General features: G+C 36.5%; 1 long non-coding RNA gene across 3 annotated transcripts in view; it reads left to right on the forward strand.

Annotated features, from left to right (window-relative positions):
- Positions 1–22,111, forward strand: part of LOC144302727 (uncharacterized) — an 85,660-nt gene that overhangs the window by 2,384 nt on the left and 61,165 nt on the right. The window contains exons 2-6 of one of the 3 annotated variants that reach the window (XR_013369754.1): positions 1,574–1,767; positions 12,884–13,337; positions 13,859–13,963; positions 15,006–15,102; positions 21,797–22,033. This is a non-coding gene — a long non-coding RNA (uncharacterized LOC144302727). Of the gene's footprint in view, positions 1–1,573; positions 1,768–12,883; positions 13,338–13,858; positions 13,964–15,005; positions 15,103–21,796; positions 22,034–22,111 lie in introns of those variants that run through there. The other 2 variants (XR_013369753.1, XR_013369755.1) reach the window with 2 other exon arrangements.

The following is a 22,111-nucleotide window of genomic DNA, read 5'->3' on the forward strand; positions in this document are numbered from 1 at the left end:
CTCCTTCCACAATGTGGAACACCCCTTAGAGGACCATAACATTCCACAAAGTAATCTGATTTCTGCTATATCTGAGAGGGGGTGTCAGGAAGTGGCATATGAGCTAACATAGGGACCCTGCACTGTCCTTCATAGGTACCTCCTGAACTGTCCTTTCTCTATATACTCAGGAATCAAGGCAAGGGCGGGGACCAACAGAATCATGATTCCAAGAGTCTGAAATACATCTCTAGTGAAAGCAGGAAGCAAGGGCTTGTTTGGATCTGGTCTAGACCAGAGATGAGAAGTAGGATGTGCACTGTTGGGATATTTAGGAAAATAAGTTGAGATTTTAAATCTCCCATGTGAAGACCCTTTCATTTGGAGGCCAGCATGGGCAGTCAAGAAAAGGGCAAATCCTTAAGCGTGGTTTACAGGCAGAAAAGTTGATCTTTGGTTTCATTTCTCCATTCTTTTGGAATGTTTGGTAACCACACATCTCAGCCTGTCAGACTTACATGTGTGGTCAACAGAGATCCAAATCATTAAAATCAGATCCAAATCTGATGCCCACTGAGCATGTTTTTCAATGTCTGTTTAGATTTTCTTGAACAGGGAAATCTTTTATCTCCCTAGTGAGAACCCCTGCCTACTTACAACTTATAAAGGAGACATCATTAGCTGTTCCTCACAATGATCTTTCTACTCCAAGAATTTTGACCAAAGGTTAGCTTGGCTTTTAAGCCTCTCCCCTCATCTTTCATTTTTCTGTGTCTCTCTTCATGAGCAGAGTCAAAAATGGAACTAGAGCGCTCAAGCATTTCTCCATTGGAAGAAGAATAATTTTCTAACTTTTCTTTAACTAATAAGAGGAATGCTATTTTATATTTAGCTGCTGTTTATTTTTTTCTGAGAACCCAAATTTATTTCTTCCTTCCCAGAGAGCATTTCAGCAATGCAATTCATAAAATTAAATAATAATTACCATGGCAAATGTAGACAGGATCAGAAACAATGGCTTTCTAAAGCAAATATCTCCTAAAAGAAGTGATAAAACCTCAATTTATATGAGACTATAACATCTAGATTTTACTTACATCAGACTTAAAAATCATTTAAACTGAGAACAAATGTAGAATCATCATGAACGGGAATGGCAAATAGTGTTATATTGATGAATTCTAAATACTTATGATGAACATAGGAAAAAAACCCTTAAAAGTGGCCTTCACATGAAACATTTTCCTTTTGACTTCTCCAAAATACTTTGAAACTCTAGTATAGGGGCAGCTCAGGTGGCTCAGTGGTTTAGAGCTGCCTTCAGCCCAGGGCATGATCCTGGAGACCCGGGATCGAGTCACGCATTGGGCTCCCTGCATGGAGCCTGCTTCTCCCTCTGCCTGTGTCTCTGCCTCTGTTTGTGTGTGTGTGTGTGTGTGTGTGTTTCTCATGAATAAATTAAAAAATCTTAAAAAAAAAGAAACTCTAGTATAAATTTCTCCAGTCATGCCTTTTAAAGTGGGCTCCACAGATCAATAGTATCAAAATTTTCAGTATGTGTATTTAAAATGCATCTTCTTGTGTTCCATCCTAGATGCTTTCCTAATGATTCTCACTTGTACTAAGGTTTGAGAACTATTATGCAAGAGAAGAAAAAATGGAATAATTATTTGAGAGAAAGGATTTTACAAACATCAGACATCAAAGATAACTATAAAAATAACAATAAACAATATATTTGGGAGTAAGTGCTGACATGTTATTCTAAGGAAAGGACGTGGTGCCCAGGTAAGGCATCAACAATCCTGAGTTGCTCATTTTGAGGGTAGGTGATGGAAATATGGAGCCATTATTATTCTACTTTTGAATGTATTTTTAATTTCCAATACTACAAAGTCTTGAAGCTTGTTACATTTACTTATGATTCTCAAAATAAGGAAGAAACATTGGCCATACGGTGACTTATCTTTTTCACATGATGAACTAAGAAAGATTAATTCTATGTGCCCTGAAATCAGGCAGTGTACATTTGGCATTTAATATAATTGTAACTGAGCTTGATTCAATTAGGTACATATAAATTTGTATTTGAAAATATTTTTTCTTCTGAAAACAACATTCTAAGTTACAATAGTCATCTAAAATTATGTTTTTTTACCTTCTTGACATTTCTTGCAGTGTTTCCAGTAGCACTTATTAATTATAACTACTCTGATGTGACATCACCTTTCATTTTCTGATCTTATTCTTTCCCACATGACCCTGTCTCTCTTGAAAAATAAAACTCTTACTTTGGAAAAGCAACTTTAATATCTGGGATCAGTGGAAAGGGTCATGTCTCATTTATTAATGTGTTGGAGTCTTTGTCCCTTTAGTCTTTTTTGATCTGAAGAAAAATAACTTCGTTTTTTTCTACTAGCCCCATATACTCTGAGGCATTGAACTCTTAGCCTCGCTATGCCCAGAAGCCACTTTTTAAAGGGCTAAACTCTTCTTAGATTGGTTTGTACAACTAAAACAATTTGAAGTACATCCATAAGTTTTATGAGATCAATAGTCTGGTCTACACAGGAGATGGCAGAATGGTACCAAGAGCGGTCCAAGCCACAACTTTCTTTCAAATGGCTCAACACCCCCTTTCAGGCATCAGCAAGATTGAATGAAACGATGTCTCCAGCTTTTGCCAATCACACTGTTGTGTAGACAAACAGCAATTAGTTAGCTTAATTAATCTAGTCAAGGTTGGAACCATCTACAGTCATGAGTGTAGACATAGCTCAAGATGCAAAAACAAAACAAAACAAAAAAACCAACAAAACTATTATGAAAATAAGTTTTCATGTTTACATCTAGCCACATTTTTAAAGGAGCAGTAAGATTAAAAGGAGGAATCAAGAGAAAAAGAACCTAACTGGAAGAGAATATTGTTTAAAAATCTATTAACTTCTTGTTAATAAAGACATAACAAGGCTGGTTTGGGAGAACATGCTTTGCCTCTTATAGTGTCATTGGATCATATTGACTTAATCAGCACCAAATGGTGATGACCCAGGCTTCCTCATATGGCAAATTATTTCTAGTCAAAAATATATTATCTTCATAAACAAGCAAAACTGAATTCTCTTGTTTAGCAATGCAGCCTTTGGTGTTAAAATTATAAAGCAAAACAAAGACATGATTACCATAGAAGCTGGATTAGTGGTTATTTCTCAGAGGGAGACAGTTATAATTGAGGGGTACACGGAGGGTTTCAGAGGTGCTAACAACATTCTCTTTCTGGAACGGAGAGGTACTTAGACAAATGTTTGCATTTACAATAATTCCTTAAACTGTATATTTGTGTTTTATGTCTTTTTTAGTGTATATTATATTTTACAATTTAAAAAAATGTTTAAATGATATAGCTACTCAAGGGACTGTAATTTATACATCTGATTTGCTCACCAGGGTTCTAACTAATCTTGAACAGAAACCAAACCAGAATTTCCAATAGGAATTTCCCCCTATTCAAAAATATAGAAAGATACATTACATATTTATATTAATCTGTGTTTGAATATACACATATTTTTGTATATTGTTTCATTTCTCCAGTAAAGATGTACCTGAAGCAACATTTCTAGCATCTGGTTAAATCTAGAGGATCCTACTTTCAGCTAATATTTCAGACTAAACCTTTTGGCTTGAGTACCATTAGAATCTAAATCTTTTTTCAGCTTTATGTTTTTCAAAATATGACCTCATATTTCCTAGTCAACTTCTCTAGCCTGTCTTTATATAATAGTCTCTAATCAAATTATAAAGGCCACTTGGTGCTCTCTGACTAAATATGGGGCAATGTGACTTCTAGAAGTCTTCCCAGGCACTCCTCAATCTGGGCTAAAGTAGAATTTAAACTAATGCTCAGATAGCGATGGGATAAGAACTGGGTTTTATGATGGGATGAGCACTGAGTGTTATACTATATGTTGGCAGATCAAAGTTAAATAAAACAAATGTAAAAATAAATAAATAAACTAGAAATAATAAAAAAAAAAACTCTGGTAGCACAAATGACTTCTACATGACTACAAAACTATAGAGATATGTTCTTAGAGGCCAAAAAATATCATATCACAACTTCAAATAAATCCTATTTGAATAGTCTTATGATCCATTTAATTCTAGGCTTTGACCTTTTCTAAGAATCAATATCTGTAAACTGTTCAATAGAACTCTTAACAGTCTTAAACTTGAACCCAGACATGCTCAGGGAAATCTTGTACCACCAATATCACACCAAATGAGAAATTTAAAAGATGAAAGCAGGAGAGAGAGAGAGAGAGAGAGAGAGAAATACTGTGTTTTAAAGAATGCTGCATTTGTAGTTGTGGTGGGAGGCTGCTAAAATGAAAGAGATGTGTGGTGTTAGCACAGGGCTGGACTAAGCTTAGTGACATAAGTTACCACTTACTTACTACTCACCGCCCTAACAACATCTCCTAAGCATCTAACTCGGTCGCTGTTCCCAAGTTGTCTCCAAGCTTCCCACAGTCTCCTGACTCTAACCTTCCCACATCCTGCCCCCTCGCGTGGAGTCAGCTTCTCTCTATTTTCCCCAATTCTTTGCTTAGGATTTTTTTTTAATCCTTTAACTCTCAACATTTTTTTTTTTATTTAATGCTACTTCTGGACTTAAAAATAAGACCCTTCTGGAGCCTAGATTCAATTCACCCGAGGAAATAAGGAAAATGTGAAGATTTTAGGGTCAGGAGGGTGCCCACGCAGAGGAATGGATGGGTACCACTCCAGTCTCATTAGGGAGGTGCTGTCTTCTCTGTGAGTATGTGGACTGGCCAAGGATCCAAACCTTGACGCAACACGGCCTAGAATTCCTAGGACCCAGGCAGCCAAAAAGTAGCCTCATGAATCTCAAATGAACTTAAATATTTTTTAAATCCTTAGAGAAAAATCCTATTTCCCCAAAATAAGACCATGGTAAACCGTCGTAAACAGTTTGCTTGGAAGATAAAATATTTGTCTGAACCATCAGTTGAGACAAATTACAACCAAAGGCCTGTGATGGTATATGGCACAGAAGTACTGCTCCAGGTAATAGTGATTTTAGCCTTTATTGATATTCTGAACAAATCTAACGTATATGAGAACTCTACAAAAAAAAAAAAAAAAAAAACTTTTCTACACTACTTTTCAGAAGTGATATCATGGTAAAGAGCTGACCCTTTGAAAGTGATTAACAAGGAGTCCTAAAAGAAATAGTTGACCCTATGCCATTACAGAATGCTACTGCAGATAGACTCCGTATACCTTCAACTGAAACATTATAATACTGCTATTACAAGCCTTAAAAGATTTGGAGGAAATTCAAGTGCCAGCTACTTCAGTGCTGGCAATAAAGTCTGTTTATGCATGGAGGTATTTGTTAATTGTTAGGGATTGGTTAGCTTGTTCCAGGAAGTCAGATGCATTTGCTTTTCTTCTCAAGGCTGAATGAGATGCTTCATAAAACACACACTGAACAGAACAGGTAAATTCCTAACAGACTCTCTACAAAATGCTCCCTCGCATGACCTGAGGTCTCTGACCCTCTGAACCTCTTATGATGAAAATAATGAGCTGAAGACAAAATAGGATGTGTGAAAAAAATATATGAAAGCATTTTGCAACCATTAGGGCAAAATTTTTGTAAGGTGTCAAAAAAAATTCCAGTATTTTGGTCCTAGATGAAACCATTGTTTTCCTCCATGAATTTCTCTTATAGTATTAAATATGCTATTATTCTGGTCAGGTTCAAGAGATAATTATCATATGATTGACCATCAAAATGGCATGTGTTAGGTATATCACATGTTTAAATTCCTTGGATATTCCTGGAATCTCTATTTATGATTAGTAGGAACAAAGCCTTGCCAAATTAGACACGTAAAACTTAAACATAAGGCAAAGAATAAACAGGCATAAACAAATGCCTCTTCTGGTAACAAACCAGAATAAATAAACTTATGATGGTTTCAGCATAGAAATATTAGGTGAAATGTGCAAAAATGTAAAAATTAATATTAAAGCAAATTGTCTTTGAAATATGAATCAAATAAAAATACAATATCATATATTGATTTTACAAATTTAAACATGCTTTGATTGCCATGGGCTGAACAGTATGAGTAAGTGACTGATATATATCAATGTTCCAGACTTCTTTCTTTTCTTTTTCTCTCTAGCCCACTGTCTACTCTTAAACTTCTTCTAAAAATTTTCTAAAATCTTTTATTTCATTAAGGGAAACAACAAAACAACAATACAACATTCTGAGAATTAAAGGGTCAGCTACTTGCTTTATTAGAACAGAGGCTTGTGCTCAAATGTGGTGCTTCACTAGAGCCCTAAAATTATCAAAATTCGTATTGCCCTTGAAGAGAAAAATAAAATATAGCAGTTGCAAATAAGATGAAAACTGACAATTCCTGTGTTAGCTGCTCTAGGGATATGGTAGGAAATTACCTTTTGACATGAAGGGTTATTCATGCCTTCACACATGGGATTCCTTCTTGTACCTCCTGGGGTTAAGACAGGGATGGCACTCTCTCCTTTCAAAACGTCATGATTCTTAAACTTGTGCTGGATTTTTTAACTCCACATTTATAGCATACAATTATTCCTGGCACACATTCTTATTGATTGGAGGATATTAAAATACACCTGACACACAAATATTTACATCCATTAATTTATTTGCTGATTCAAGAAACATTTACTTGCACCCATAAACCACCAGACACTAAGCTAGGCTGTGAAGACTAGATGAGAATGTACTTTCAATGTAGTCACAATCCAGGATGCTGTGTACATTTGTGTGAGCAACTAACTATTAGAATGGAGTGTGATGTGGATAACAGTTGAAATGTGTACAGGATGCTGCAAAAAAGAAAAGAGTTGCTAAATGTGCCACAGGCATGCAAGTTAAAAATAACCAACCATAAAAGTCATGTACACGCCAAAGCATTCATTTAAAGGCCCATCACATATACGTGGAAATTAAACAACATGTTCTTGGACGACGAATGGATTTTTAAAAAATCAAAAGAGAAATTAGAAAATATCTTGAGACAAATAAAAATGAAAACACAACATACCAAAACTTAAGGAATGCTGCAAAAGTGGCACTGAGAGACAAGTTTATAGCAGTAAACACCTATATAAAAAGAGAGGAAAGATCTCAAATGAAGAACCTAACTTTATACCTTAAGGAACTAGAAAAAGAAAAACAAATTAATCCCCCTGTAAGCAAAAGGAAAGAAATAATAAAGATTAGAACAGAAATAAATGAAATCGAGGACAGAAAACAATAGGAAAAATCAATGAAACGGAGTTGATTTTTTCAAAAAGATAAAATTTACAAACTCGTAACTCAACTTACTTAGAAAAAAAGACTCGATATCAGAAATAAAGAGAAGACATTAAAAGTGATGCCACAGAAATAAAAGGGATCCTAAGAGACCGCTATGAACAAGTATATACCAACAAGTTAGATAACCTAGAAGAAATGAAAAATTCCTAAAAAATATACAACATACCAAGATTGAATCATGAATAAAAAGTCTAAATAGATCTATAACCAGTATGGAAATTGAATCAGTAATCATAAACATCTCAACAAAAACCAATCCAGGACCTGATGGCCACACTGGTTAATTCTACCAAACATTTAACAAATTAATGCCAATCCTTGTCAAACTTTTCCAGAAGTTGAAGAGGAGGGAACATTTTCAAACTCGTATTTTATGAAGCCAGAATTACCCTAATAGCAAAGCCAGGTAGGGACACTACAAGAAAAGAAAACTACTGGCCAATGTCCTTGATTAATATACATGCAAAAATCCTCAGCAAGACTTAACAAATTGATTTCAACAGTATGTAAAATGAATCACACGTGATGACAAAGTGGGATTTAGGCCTGGGATGCGAGAATGGTTCAACATATGCAAATCAGTTAATCTAATATATCACATTAACAGAATAATGGATAAAAATTGCATAATCATCTCCACAGATCCAGAAAAAGAGTCAAAATTCAACACTCAGTAATGACAAAAACTCTCAAAAGACTAAGAATTGAAGGAAAGTATCCCAATATAATAAAGGCCATATATGTAAAACCCAGTTAGCAAGTAAAAGCTTTTCCTCTAAGATCAGGAACAAGGCAAGGATACTCCTCACACTTTTATGCACCATAGTATTGGAAGCTTTAGCCAGAGCATTAAGCAAGAAAAACAAATAAAACGCTTTAAAATCAGAAAGGAAGAAGTAAAATTATCTTTGAAGTTGACATGATCTTCTATCGAGGAAATCCTAAAGACTCTAATTAAAAATGTTAGCCTGGGTGGTCCAGCAGTTTGGCACCTGCTTTCAGTCCAAGGCGTGATCCTGGAGACCTGGGATCAAGTCCCACATCAGGCTCCCTGTGTGGAGCCTGCTTTTCCCTCTGCCTGTGTCTCTGCCTCTCTCTCCGTGTCTCTCATGAATAAATAAATAAAATCTTTTTAAAAAATAAATTAAATAAATAAAAATGTTAGAACTAAAAAATAAATTGAGTAATGTTTCAAGATACAAAATCAATTGCATTTCTATTATGCTAATGATGAACTATCTGAAATGGAAATTAGGAAAACAATCCCATTTCCAATAACACGAAGGAATAAAATACTAGAGAATAAGCTTAACTACGGAAGTGAAAGACTTATGCACTGAAAACTACAGAAACTGACATAAGAAATTAAGCAAGACACAAACAAATGGAAAGATGTCGCATGGTCATGAATTGGAAGATTTAATACGATATTTGTCTCATATCTCAGTTCCTCTTCCTGAGGACTAAAGTGACAGGATTGGAAAACTTCCAATCATGTTTTCTGCTCTGAGTTAAATGGAAAAGACAGAGATTAGTAGAATGGATAAAAACACACTATCCAACTATAAGCTGTCTACAAGAGATTCACTTTAGATCTAAAAACACAAATAGATTGAAAATTAAAGGATAAAAAAAGATACTCTGCACAAATAGTAACCAAAAGAGAGCAGAGGTGGCTATGCTAATATCAGGCAAAATAGCCTTTAAATCAAAAACGATTCCAAGCGACAAAGAAGGACATTATATATTAAATAATGTTATATATTTTTAAAAGTAAAAGGTTCAAGGAAGCCAGAAGATAGCAATCATAAATATGATATACCATCAAATATATGAAGTAAAAACTAGTAGAACTGAAAGAAAAAAATAGACAAGTCTACAAAAATAGTTGGAAACTTCAATCCCACACTCTCAAAAATGGTTAGAACAACCAGACAGAAAATAAAGAAATAGAGGACTTAAAACAATATAAGAAACTAACTGGATCTAACCAACATATGGAACACTCTACCCAACAAGAGCATATACCTTCTTCTCAAGTGCACATGGGGCATTTTCCAGAAAGATCATATGTTAGGCCATAAATTAAGTCAATAGATTTTTAAAAGATAATATATCACACAAAATATCTTCTCCAATCACGATGGGATGAAGTTAGAAAGTAATGATCTATTAAACCATAACAGACACAGAAGAAACTTCAACGCATATTGCTAAGTGAAAGGAGCTGGTCTGAGGAGGCTACAGACTGTACGATTCCAACTATAGAACATCCTGAAAAGCCAAAACTAAGGAGTAAAAAGATCAGTGGCTTCTAGGGGTTAGAAGAGAGGGATAAATATTAGGTCCAACACAGGGGATTTTTAAGGCAGATAAACTTCTCTGCATGATACTGTAATGATGGACGCATGACACCAGTCGTTTGTAAAACTCTTAGAATATCCAACACAAAGAGTGACCCCTAATGTAAACTAAGGACTTTAGTTAATAATAATGTATCAATTTTGGTTCATTACTCATAATAAATGTACCAAACTAATGCAAGATATTATAATGGGGAAAACTGAGAGAGGCGAAGGTACAACACACTCTATGTATTTTCTGGGAAATTTTTTTGTAAACATAAAACTGCTCTAGAAAATAAACTTCTACTTAAAAAAAGAAAAAAAATGGCAAAATTAATTTTAATAATATGTTCAATAGATCCAAAATATTTTGATATGTAACCAGTATCATTAAAGTATCAATAAAAATTTTATATTTATATTCACACTAAATATTTGTACTCCAGTATGTATTTTACATTCATTTAGAGTGCTCATTAGTCACGTCTGGCTAGTGGCTATGATATTACACAGGGCAGGTATCAATAGATTATGTCCGAATTGATACCTATAATCTATTTATAATCCAGGTGTGTACAGAATATAATAAGAGTGGGGAGAGAAGGGTATTTAAGGCAGCCTATTGGACAGGACAGTCTTCACAATGAGAAGACTGAGTTGAGATTTGAAGGAATCATGGGAACTATGGGTTCAGCACAAAACACCAACAGAGCCAAGAGACCCAATCCGTGAGGATATAAGGAGATCCAGAGAGCTTCTTACTTGCATTGACAGTGAAAGGAAGAAGAGCTGAAAGTGCCAGCTCCCTGATTCTGTGCTATACACCAAGAAAGGTTGACAGGAAAGCAAAAGATGCTGTTGACTGCAGTAGGAGTTGTGGGATACCCCCTTGTGGAGGAGTCCATTCCAGACTGCGGCTAACTGGTGGCATGGTCTGCAGCTCTGGTCTGAAAGAGACAGGACTGGAAGCATCCCCCCTCACCAGAACTTGGAAGGCGATGAGAAACGTAAAGGCCTCTCAGGGATTGTGACAGAGGGGTGAGTGAGAGGCAGCTTCACAGCGTCTCCTCACAAGCCTCCTGGTCCTCACATCCTGGAGGGGTCACGAGGTGTTCTTCCAAGCGTCAGCTGAGTGTGGCTCAAGCCTTTGCCCACATAACTTACGTAGACGTGTGCAAAGCTGCCAGGGCGCCAGGCACAGCCATTCCCTCCATTGGGGGGGGGGGGTTGCAAAGAAGAGGGGGCATTGAAGAACACTGAAGACCATGCAGGAAGGCAACAGAGTAATGAGTCTCACTAGAATACGGTGGGCTTGCGGCAGAATGGGACAGGGTCACCTGAGGAGCAGGCACAGACCAACCTCCAGGGCCTTAAAAATCACATAAGCTCTTTTCTAGGAGAAGGCGTTTTGGCAGAGAGCTGGGTCACATCCAGGACCCTCTGACAGCGCTGTAGACGAAGACTTGAAATAGATGTGGACTGGAGGTACAGCTGGGGCCGGGCTGCAGTAGAGGCATCTTAGGAAGCAGGGAAGGGAACACATCATCCACTGGGTATACCCTCCACTCATGGTTGCAAAAGAAACACTCAACGATCCATAGCACGGGGTCTTCTTTAAGTAAGGAGAGAAGGCAAAGGGCTGCACGTCACGTGCTTCCTGTTCCCTTTGTTGATGACCCAATGTGTCCTTCCTTTTCATGCTGTACTTTTTGACCTATTCAGGGCTGGGTTGTTTGTTTTTTCTCCACTTTGTGCTAATTAAGGGAATTTTTTTTTTAATTTTTTTTAAATTTTTAAAAATTTTTTTTTTAATTAAGGGAATTCTATCAGTTGGTCGTGAAAAATGAAAGTCCAAGCGACAGGTGAAGAAGCTCTCCGCAAGAAGGGGCAAATGCAATGAAACGCCGGGACACCTGCACCCCGATGTTTCTAGCAGCAATGGCCACGATAGCCAAACTGTGGAAGGAGCCTCGGTGTCCAACGAAAGATGAATGGATAAAGAAGATGTGGTTTACGTATACAATGGAATATTACTCAGCTATTAGAAATGACAAATACCCACCATTTGCTTCAACGTGGATGGAACTGGAGGGTATTATGCTGAGTGAAGTAAGTCAGTCGGAGAAGGACAAACATTATATGTTCTCATTCATTTGGGGAATATAAATAATAGTGAAAGGGAAAATAAGGGAAGGGAGAAGAAATGTGTGGGAAATATCAGAAAGGGAGACAGAACATAAAGACTGCTAACTCTGGGAAACGAACTAGGGGTGGTAGAAGGGGAGGAGGGCGGGGGGTGGGAGTGAATGGGTGACGGGCACTGGGTGTTATTCTGTATGTTAGTAAATTGAACACCAATAAAAAAAAAAAATCTTAAAAAAAAAAAAAAAAAAAGAAGGGGCAACTAGCCTATTCCCACAACCTATGGAGAATCTGGTGTTATCATGTGTTATTAAGTGTCCATGAAGGGGCACCTGATGGCTCAGTCAGTTAAGCATCTGCCTTTGGCTCAGGTCATGACCTCAAGGTCCTGGGATGGACTACATTGAGCTCTCTGCTTAACGGGGATTCTGCTTCTCCCTCTCCCTATGCCCCTTCGCTCCCCCTGCCCCCCCCCCATCTCTCTCTCAAATAAATACATAAAATCTTTTTTTTTTTTTTAAGTGTACATGAGAACGTGATTTCTGATAGAGGAGTCTGACAAACACCCAGGTTAGGTCTCGCTGCCTGCCCCCAAGCCTTTGCTGCCCTCTTACTGTCATCTTTCTTGACCACTTGATTTGAAAATTTGAAATTATAATCTTCCCTGGCCCCCCTGGCAACATACTCTATCTCTCTGCAGTTCCTCTCCATGGTAATCATCACCACATAACATATATCTTACTTTTATCATTTGGGTTTATTCCTTCAAAAATATATTCCCATTTATTTAGTACTAGAAAAGTACTAGTCACATTGCTATTTAATTTTTCAAAAAGAGACTATATACTGTGCGATTCCATTTATGTAAAGTCTCAAAACAGGAAAAACTACTCCATGATGATAGATGTCAAAATGGTGATGGCCTTTTGGGGAGAGGGTTAGTGACCGGTACATTGCGTGGCAGGGATTTCTCTGATGCTAATGAATTTCTCTTTCTTGATTCAATTAGTGGCCACACAGATATGTGCCGTACCCATGATTTCTGCACTTTTCTACGTCTGTACTACTTCAACTAAAAGCTCATCGAAAGGAGTTGGGAAGGGGGCAGTTCAGCCTGGCAGCTGTGCATCATTCTTCCTGCTTCTCCAGGCGTGTTGCCTCTGACGTGGCCATTCAAAGCAGCCCATCCCTCGTGGGGCTACTTCTGTCCTCCCCCCAAGGAAAGGACTGAAAGGCAAGGAGCGAAGGAGTTTTTCCCAGTGACAGTTTGCTTTCTGTTATGAAAGGAAGCCCTCCTGGGGACTTTCACCTACACATCACTCGGTTACACAGCCCCCCTGCCTTAGATATTCACTTTCCAACCTCTGTACTGGAGAGATTCAGAAATGGATCTTGAGGGGCCACATTGTGTTACTTCTACACGCAGAGGAGAAATTTGAGAACAATGCGAATACCCGAAAATGGTGAGTATTTGTAAGGTCAAAGAAAGATATCAGGACCGAACAGACCTAAAACCACAAATCATTAACTCACCCCACATTTGTTGTGTACATGTTAGTCCCCAAGCTACATATAACCCTTCACTTCCAACTGGTGCATGGATCCGAGTTCTCATCAGGTCTTCTCTGATGAAGACAAATGGACCAGGTATGAGCCCTATGTCCCAGGCTTAGAGTAACAATAGGCAAGTGTGGCCCTCGCTCCTCCTTCCTCTGGACACATCCAGGCTATTGCATGGCTTCTCGTGTTCTCCCAAGCCCTACCCTACCACGTGTCACAAATGCTAGTGAAAGAAATCAAAGAGCCCGGGGTAAGAAAGATTTAAGAGAGTGCCCAAAGAAGGATGCAAGAAAACGATCAAATGAATCCATTTAATTTGTTTCTAGATTTGAAAGATTTATCTGTTTGTTTCTTACCCAACTTGCTCCAGAAAGTATTCAATGTAGATTCACTTTTACTTGTGATATGAGTATTTCTCCCACAGAAAATCAAGCCCCAAGCCATTGGCCTGAGATAACGTGATTGATGGTTCCATTTCGTATTTGTGTCTCATCTAAGTTACTCTTCCTGAGGATTAAACCGGCACTAGGTATGGGTGGGGATGCTTCAATTACCCTTAGATGTTAAATCTTATAACCCACATTCCCAATCACATTTTCTTCCCTGAGTTAAACCAATGTATTTGTGAGTCTATAGCCTTTTCCTGGATGTTTTTGTCTTTTAAGGATTATTCCTGAAAATGGCCTGCATCTTTATGTGAATGATTTCCAGTTTTTTCTTCCAGCCTCAAAGTCATTTTTAAATGCTGCTCGATATTACTCAGAAGCCAGAGAAATATTTCAAGTGACCTTATCCCATCTTAGATACTAAGTCTAGTAGTCACCCTTAGACTCTTCCCAGTTCTCAAAATATTACTGGCTCTATTGTCTGACTACACTAGCACCCTATTTAAAGCTAACATTGATTAATTACCATGTGTCAGGAACTATGCTGAGTATTTTGACAGACATTAATCCATTTGATCCTCATATAACCCTATTTAGTAGATGCTAGTACCATTCTCATTTTATAGATTAGAAAACACATAGGTTAAGTAGCTACCTCTAGTGAATTTATCCATTAATTGAGGGAATTATAAGCCATGCAGTCTGGCTCCAAAGAGTTAGTGCTTTCCCTCTACACCATCTTCCCTGCCACCCCCGCCAAAAAAAAAAAGTAGTATAATTTCAATTCAGATAAAACAATATACAGTTGTCTGACACTTCGGTCCATAAAATTTAAAGCTTCAAACCCTATTTGATGTTCAAGCCAGAGAAATCACTTAATGTATACTTTTTAATTACCTAACTATACATAAGCGACCACCACCTGCCCAACTTTCTTCTGCTGAATCCTACACAGAGGGTCACTGGGTAGAGTCTGGACTTCTCATTTAGCAGCTACAACTAGAATACTCCTCCACACCCTCTATAACATACATGACTTCAGCTCCAAGACTCCATTACCAACTTCATGTTTTCCAAAGTCAGCGTATGTTAGCACCACATCCACAAAATTTCAAACACACAGTCAGTCCCAGAACAAAAGTAATAACTTTTAACAGCTATTAATCTGTGCAATTCTTCCAACAGCCAGCGAGATTGGCAGAGGACCTCGAACTTCAGGTAGTACTGTAGTCCTTGCTGAGATCCAAATCTCACGGGGTGAGATCTTGACCACAAGCCCCAGGTAAGCCATACTAGGATTCCTGACATATGGAAACAGCAAGATAAGAGATCTGTGTTGTTTGTTAGAGATTTTTAAAAATTTATTCATGAGAGAGAGAGAAAGAGAGAGGTAGAGATACAGGCAGAGGGAGAAGCAGGCTCCATGCAGGGAGTCCAATGTGGGACTCGATCCTGGGGACTCCAGCACCACGTCCTGGGCTGAAGGCAGGAACTAAACTGCTGAGCCACCCAGGAATCCCCAAGATCTGTGTTGTTTTAAGCCACATACTTTGAGGCAATTTGTTATGTGACTACAAATAGTACCTGTGGTTTTGACAGTGTTACTGATAATGTTGACATCCCATATGGCTTGTTTGGTACCGGAATAGAATATATTTCACATTTACATTACATTTCAAATTAATTAATTTTTTGGTAACACCTGAGAGGGCACAGCTACTTAGAGTAAGGAATAAATGAACTAACAGCCACTCCATTTTTCTTTTTTTTCCATCACGATCAGTGATCTCATTCATATAGCAGTTGGAGTCTGAGGGCCACTGGAAAAGAATTAGTTTTGATCTTGTAGTCGACAACATTTTGTGCTCAACAAATATCCCACTTGCTATTCTAAAGGGTCATAAGACTTTCTACTCAATGAAATGTGATTGAAATCAACTTCAATTACTTCTAGACTGAGACAATGAAAAGTCATGAGCAATCTCCATTCCTTATCTTCTCTGGCCAAGCCATCTGAAGAGGCCATGTGTGTCAGATCATATAAATACAAGATGCTGAAGCCACCATCAGCCTAGGTCCCTGAGTAACTATCTGAGGCAATACCCCCACATTAATTCTCTCATTAAACATGTAGCATGAATGAGAAACAAACGTGTGTCATTTAAGTATCTAAAATTTCAGAGTTAACGTGTTACCACAGCAAAACAAAGACTATACTGACTGACGGATAGGTTAAATAAGTACAAATGAATTGGGAGGGGCCACTCATTTCAAATTCTTTTTTTTCTCTGTCCTCAAGATATCTTTCTCCTCTTCCTTATCTAATCTGAACAGTTTCATGACATTGAGACTGATGGGGCTTTCTGCTTCACTAACTCCCTTCTCACTAGTAGGTAAACCATACAACCGGCTAAGTTTGATCCTTTAGATTCACATATCTTCCCTGATAGTATGACTAAAGCCATAGCATATAAGAAAAGGTGTCTGCCTGGCTATCATATTTCACATGTAAAAACTAGGGTAGACAGTAGCAACTATATCAGCAACTGCTGATTGGAAGAGATTAGAAGACTCCAGAATCCCAGCTATATTTCCTTTAGAAATGACAACCAAAAGCCATCCTTATCTTGTTCATGATTTTTAAAGGCAGTCTTCTAAACATTTCACATTGAGTGTGACATGAGCTATTGGTCAAAGTAGATATTGTTTATGATTTTAAGTGAGCATTTTTCTTTCTGAGTTTTCTTAGAGATATTCTCAGCAAATAATATTTTTGGACTCAATTGGGATGATCATAAGACTTCTCTTCCTTGACAGTTTGAAGTGATGAATTATGTTAATAGATTTCCTAAGCTTGAATCATCTATACTTTACTGGAATAAACTGTACTTGTTCATGATAGATGATATTTTTTTTAATGTAGAGCTGAATTTGACCTGCTAATATTTTATGTATAACTTATACATATATATTTCTAAATGATAGTGACCTAGAGTTAGCTTTGTTTTTTGTCAAGTCCAAAACTATCAAGGTTTTCTAGTTTATAAAATCAACTTAGCTAATTTTCTCCTTTTAGCTATGTTATGTAACACATTATATAATATAAGTATTATAGGTCTTTTGGAGTTTTAAACAATTGGCTAATAAGCCATCTCACTCCAGTGATAAGCTAGGAATAATTATTTTATAATATTATCTATTGGGCACCTGGGTGGCTCAGTGGTTGGGCATCTGCCTTTGGCTCAAGTCATGATCCCAGGATCCTGGGACAAGTCCCACAGTCTCACATGAGGCTCCCCACAGGGAGACTGCTTCTCCCTCTGCCTGTGTCTCTGCCTCTCTCTGTGTGTCTCTCATGAATAAATCAATAAAATAAAAATATGCATATTATCTATTTCCCTATATTGTACTAATTATATCTTTTAAATTATTTTGGATTAAAATTTGGCAATTCATACTTTGCCAGAAAACTACCCATTTTATTAAGATTATCCAATTTATTAAAACTTTTATTCTTTTTGTAGTCTTTCTTAATTTTAATTTATTTTTTTTTCTTGGAGTCATTAAACAACTCACCTTAGTAGTTAATCTATCAAATCAGAATTAAAACATGCAAATTGTTGCATCTGTGGCAATACAAGTAATGGCTTTTAATGTTATATGAGCTCCATTTCCAAAGTATCTGCTGATAACATTTCTAATCCAATCTTTCTGCAAAAGAGTGCGTATTTTCAAAGTGATACTTTATTCAATTATAATGAGTGAAAATAACTCAATGTGAAAAGAAAATTATTTTGGGTTTGTTTTGTGGGATACCAAAAATCATGCAAATTATAGTTGAAATAGGGAGAGTTCAAGGAACATACTGTGCTTATTGTCAAAGGAATCCTATTCCGTGAGAATGAAATGAAATAGAGGTAAACACGAGCATGACTCTAAATCATAGTGTCCATTTTATATATATCCTTTTCTAAACAGATCTAGAGCATAGAGCAAGACCAAGGTGTATCATAGTTATTTAAAAAAGTCAAAATGTGATGTTTTACAATAATATTATATTTAGGTATAATGCAAAGAGTAAAATGAGAAATAAACTCTTACTAATCTGATCAAAGTATAACATAAATGGATTGGCAACAGATACAAAAAAATGATTTATTTTTCCCAGGAGTGCTATTCATAAGAACACAGTCCTCTACAATGTCTGGCAATATCATTTATGGAATATTATCTTCTCAATATACTAAGATAGTAATTTGTAATCTGATTAAAAATTAGCTTCTTGATCTCATCACACTCTTTTCCACATCACAAAGACAGAGATATAGTCTTGTGGGTATTCAATCCATTTTCATGGAACCAAAGTATTATGAAAGCTCATTTAAGCTATCAAAGCTATTTTCTGATATTAGGTAAAAACTTCTAAAACTACATTGAACAAACTAAAAGATTCAGAAATACCTCAACAATGGTTCAGACTGCATGCTTTCAACAAATCAAAAGATATTAAAGAATTCCTAGGAAGGTGATATGGTGGACTAGAAATTGTGATATTTGATGTAGAAGGGTCAATACACATAGATAGTAAAGTATTCGCAGTGATGGAAGAATTTGAAATGGAAAAGAAAAATGTACTCTGTGCATCTAAAGCTTGGACAGATGTTGGGAAATAACCAGGAATTTGGTCAATGATAGCTCTGAGGCAGGATAAAGTGGGCCATATACTTTAGAGAAGTGAGACTTTTTATACTAAGAGTGAGGAGCAGTAGTTGGTGACTCCTAGTGATGTGTAGGATGAATTAGAGAAATGAGTGGGTGCAGAGAGTCTGAGTCTATTATAATTGTCCATGCAAAAAGAACAAAGAACCCTTGATTCAATTCAATTCAACATATATTTATTGAGTACTGACTATATATCATATAACCTTCTTGATGCTTAGGCTAAATTTGTGAACAAAGTAATATAACTTCCCTACCTTCTTGTGACTCACATATAAGCAATTGAGAACAAAAACAATAGGAAAGAAGACTTATGACAGCGAGAGACACTGCAACGATGGAGTTTACAGAAGCCTCTTTATATTGATGGTCAAGTAAGGAAGAATTTCAAGAAAATGGCCTTAAACCTAAGTAACAGGTAAAATACAAAATCCATTGATAGAGAAGGGGTAACTTATTCAGCATATGTTGAATTCTTCCCAGTGCCAATTGGGAAGTAGGACAATCAAGATGATCAGGAAGGAGCACCATTCTGGAAAAAGTTACTGGTATGATGATGGTAGCAGTCCTGGACAAGCTGAAATTTTGATTCAGACAGGACATCCTTGTGCAATATCCAACAAAACAGCTGAAGAGGTGGTTTTGAAATTCAAGAGAGAAGTTAGGCCAAGAGAAATCCGATTAGGAAGTAAATCTCCAGTTCTTATCATATATGAAATTACCAAGAGAAAGAGAATAGAATAGAGGCGACATACAGAAATTGAACACTGATATTTATAAATAAAACTGTAAAAGTGAATGAGACTAAATTAGAATAGTGATAGAGATGGATATAAAATAATAGAAAAGAAAAATACTAGAATATCATCAAAGTGATATTGACCTATATAAAACAGTTTCCAAAGGGATGGGGTCATTAGTATCAAAATGAGTAGCATTCGACTAGAAAAAGACCAGAAAGAGAAATGTTTTAGAAAGAAAGTGTGAGTTTAAGGAAAAAAAAAAAAAAAAAAAGGCCAGAATACAAGAGATTGTTAGTTCAAGATTAGAAATGGGGAAAGTTCATGTAGACAGACTACCCTTGTAAGGAAACTTGGTAGCAGGATGAAGAGTCAGTAGGTTGGGGTAATCTTGGTTCTTTGTGGGAGACTTAAGAGATGCTTGAGTGTTTATAACCCGAAGTGTAGCAGATTGTGCCACCCCAAAATATGCCTCTTTGGCATTAAGGATTCTCTTGAACCAACTATTTTGAGAAACTGCAGGCACAAGAGAAGTTCTTAAAACAGTAAAAATTCCCCTTTTGTAGAGAAAATTTACATTAGAAAGGGGGCCTGTACAAGGAAGGGAGTTCTCATCAAAGATTATCGTTTGTTTGTTTGTTTGTTTTGGCCTGAGACATCTGCGAGGCAGAGCAACCTTTACCCAATATTTCCTTTTCTCATCTTCCCCAAAATTACCTCCCCCCACTTAAGATCCAGACCCCTGTGCCTTTCTTGAGCTCAGGATGGTGTATAAGCCTCAATTGTCTGCCTGCCATCTGAGTCTCATATCTTTGTGAGGTTCTCATACATTACATATGTAATTTTTTTTTCTATTGTTAATCTGTTTTTTATTATAGGGCACCTTAGCTAAGAACTCGAGAAGGGTGGAGGGAGAAAAATTGTTTTTCCTCTCCTACAAAACTGAAGAGAAAAAGTTAGTGGTTAGACTGAAGATCCAAAAGCAGGTGGCGATAGAACAGTTCTCAGAAAAGACATTATCATTTGGAATCTGGACCAGAGTCAAAGGCATTAGCATTAATATACTATTGCATTAATGCATTCCTCCTGTCAGGCAAGCAGAGGAGGCTATATGAATATACTTTGAGTTGCGGAGAAAAATTCAGAAGGAGTGTATGTGTGAGAGCTTAGATTTTACTCAATAAAATAAGAGGAAGATCATATGCTGTTTTTAGGTGATAAGGATGATGAGAAAGGTGATGAAGATTATGGAAATTTCGTAAAGTAGCACCTTTATCTTCCAACACCTCAGTGAAATTCAAAACCCCAGGAATTTAAACCAAAAAGGAAAAGAGGAGAGGAAATAGAAAAGAAAGGGACATATGCCTAAGGGAGATATTGAAGAAAGATCTGAACTTGAGGGAAAAAATCTGCCCTTTCAGTCCATTGAGGAATTACTTTAGAGCATGTAATTAAAATAATAATGATAAAGAAGAAAGAAAGAAAGAGAAAGAAAGAAGAAGAAAAGAAAGAAAGAAAGAAAGAAAGAAAGAAAGAAAGAAAGAAAGAAAGAAAGAAAGAAAAAAAGAAAGAGAAAGAAAGAGTGGGAGGGAGGGAAGGAGGGAGGGAAGGAGGGAGGAAGGAAGGGAGGAAGGAAGGAAGGAAGGAAGGAAAAAAATAAAAGAAAAAGAAAATTATTTTTCCAGAAAAAATTTATATGAAAAGGCAGTACAAAAAAAAAAAAAAAAAACCACATTAATATATGCTACATTTTCAACCATACTAGCTGAAATTACTATGTTTTAGAATTCACGTGCTTTGGTGATCTTTAAATATTATCATATATTTTGAAATTAGTAAGTTCAGTAATAATATAAAATATTTAGATGTCAAACAGAACTCTGGTTTTAAAAAGCCAAGATTTTTATCTAATAGTAGAATTAGCAGGCATAAAAATGTGATAAATTTATGTTATACTGGTTTATGTGAATGGGTAAGTACAAGTGATGCTGGATATCTATATTCATTTATTACCGCAATCATTGCGGCTAATGGCAATTGGAAAGATTTATTGGCATTTCACCAGGTAAGACAAGGTAAGCATTTTATATAAATTACAATTCCTAAAGAGAGTATTTGAATTTGTAGCCACTACATTGTTTTTCAAAGAGAGGCATAATCATGAAGGAAACTCACTGCCTGCCTGATTGCAAATGTTAGTCGAAATGCACAAATCTCTACTTTAAAGTGTTTAATACTTTCCAGAGACAAACAGGGTTTAATTTAATGATGGGATGAAAGACTTGTGAAAGTAAAATATGAATAAACTGAAGTCACTGTAATTAAGAAAAAATGAAACAATCCTATGTTCAGAGTAATTCTAAAAAATTGTTCCCTAAAAAAAGCAGTCTTTTTGACTGTGTTGCTTATGATGATGCTATTTTTCATTCTTCATTTCTCATTTCTCTTCATAAATCAAGACTCTAACTCTGCATTTAGACTTTAACCAATGATCCCAAAATACAATGTCTATTTCAGCCGGAGTGCACAATCTACTGCACTTTTTTCCTCATGTTTTGCTCCATGATCATCATTATGCATGAATGAAAGCAAAATGCAGTCAATATTCATGATGCTTCATCTCAATGCCTACTGTAAACCTAACAAAATATAGCGCGGATGAAAAACATGACATTTTCAATGATGACACTCAAACAACATTAAAACTCTTTTTTGAAGCAATTTCTCCATGATATTTGGTGGCTTGTGGGTTTTTTTTTTTTTTTTTTTTTGGCTGTTTTATGTCTCACATCCAAAGTTGTTTTACATTAAAATAATTTGTCATTTGCAAGA

The sequence above is a fragment of the Canis aureus genome, chromosome 31, assembly GCF_053574225.1.
Source record: "Canis aureus isolate CA01 chromosome 31, VMU_Caureus_v.1.0, whole genome shotgun sequence".
NCBI classification, from domain to species: domain Eukaryota; kingdom Metazoa; phylum Chordata; class Mammalia; order Carnivora; family Canidae; genus Canis; species Canis aureus.